General features: G+C 37.8%; 1 protein-coding gene across 1 annotated transcript in view; it reads right to left on the bottom strand.

The window, feature by feature from the left end:
- GDPD4 (glycerophosphodiester phosphodiesterase domain containing 4) overlaps positions 1-1,265 on the bottom strand; it is a gene marked incomplete in the record, with an annotated part of 35,965 nt that extends 34,700 nt beyond the window's left edge. The window contains 1 exon segment of the mRNA XM_072401635.1: positions 1,177-1,265.
- Between the last annotated feature and the right edge of the window lie 624 nt (positions 1,266-1,889).

Below are 1,889 nucleotides of genomic sequence, written 5' to 3'. Positions count from 1 at the left end.
AGTGTATACAATGGAGAAAGTAAAGTATATAACATACAGCACAGTGTATACAATGGAGAAAGTAAAGTATATAACATACAGCAGAATGTATACAATAAAGAGGGGGGTGTTTTTATAGAACATACAGCACAGTGTATACAAGGGGGAACATTGGAGTATAGAACATACAGCAGAACATTTACAATGAGGAAGTGTGGGGTATTTAACAATAGGTGCACTAATAATGGTGGAGACTCAAACATCAAAGTGCAAAGAATGTAAAACTGTGCATATACCATACAGCAGAACATGAACTATGGAGGAGTGTGGGGTATACAGTAGAGTGTTTACTATGTGTGGAGTATATAACATACAGCAGAGAGTATATGAAATGAATAGAAAGACTGGACAATATAATATGCAGCACAATGTATACAATAAAGAAGAGCAGAGTATAACATACAATTAGGAGGACCAATTCTCCCCTTGAGATAACCAGGGAAGTGTGCACAGGACACAGATCATCATGAGTTTCTGGATTTGTTTGCCAGGAATATAACAGAACACTTGTAATGTTATATTCAACAGACCAAATAAAAGAGCAGTGCTAGGATTTGCTGAACATTTAAGTATAAATAAATATATAAAAAAAATGACTATCCCCTGGTTTATTTCAGTATTAATAAATAATGTTAATAAAAAATTGACTGTCCATTTAGCCACAATTCTTCCTAAAACCAACAAATTCAATCATGCAATCTATCACTGACAGTTTCATCAGAAAAGGTTTTATTTAATTATTAAGTATAATACAAGCTTGTTTTATTACAAATGCAAATATTTAAACAATTGCCCCCACCATGTCTAACATTACCAATACACGTGTATCAGATGCAGTACACCGACCTGACCACCAGAGTGCGCCCTCTTCAATGAGCGGTCAGCTAATAGAAGCAAAGCATGTCCAATGCAAAGTGCAATCCATTGTTAACCCTTCTGGGGGGCAATAAAAGCAGCTGAGCAGCCAGTGAAGGGTTAAGAAGGAGAAGCAGGCTGGATAACAAAGCACAGACGTGACAGCACGATTTTCCCAGCAGAAAACAGCAATACAATGGAGAAGACAATGAGTGGCCATGGGCAGTTGTGCCCAGGCTGATGCCCAGATCTGCCATGGCATGGATAATATTGAGTTCCTACCCTGTATATAGGGATCCTGAGGAGTGCAGCGATCGTAGCAGAGCTGGCACAGAGAATGAAGGCAGCCAGGGCTGTAATTGTAGAATATTGGAGAGCTCAGCCCACAGAGGGAGGCGCTACAGGCTGCTGCAAAACTCACACTGATCCCCTTTTTGCCTTGGCACTGCTTGGCAAGAGATATGCCACTCACACTGACCCTTCCCAGACTATTTATATCAAGGGAGATGAATTCATAGCTATTTTAGTGGTGTCTGGTACTGAGGGGTGCTGGGATGATACCACTGTGCAGCTGCTGCAGAACATCTTACCTTACTGGTAACTATAGATCAGAAATGAACTCTGACCTGTAGATTGGTGAAGAATAGGAAAATGTTACATCAATCAATATACCATGTCTGGGATTAAGAGACTGTAATATCATATAATATTTAATCAAGAATAGGAAACTATTATGTCAATACCAATGTTATGAATTAATATAGAATAAAATACTTTTACAATAATTGGGGTTGATCAGGAAAAAATCACTGTGATATCAATCAATAGCAATGTTTGAGATTGATCAGGAATCGGAGACTGTAATATCAACCAATATTTGAGAATGATCAAGAATAGGAGACTACTATATCAATCAATATCGGTGATTGATTAAGAATAGGAAACTGATATATTATTCAGTATAAATATGGGGAATTAAGCAAGATTAAGAGACT

Source organism: Pyxicephalus adspersus, chromosome 1 (assembly GCF_032062135.1).
Source record: "Pyxicephalus adspersus chromosome 1, UCB_Pads_2.0, whole genome shotgun sequence".
Taxonomy (NCBI): domain Eukaryota; kingdom Metazoa; phylum Chordata; class Amphibia; order Anura; family Pyxicephalidae; genus Pyxicephalus; species Pyxicephalus adspersus.
The sequence above is the reverse complement of the archived record's forward strand: the minus strand, read 5'-3'. Positions and strand labels throughout refer to the sequence as shown.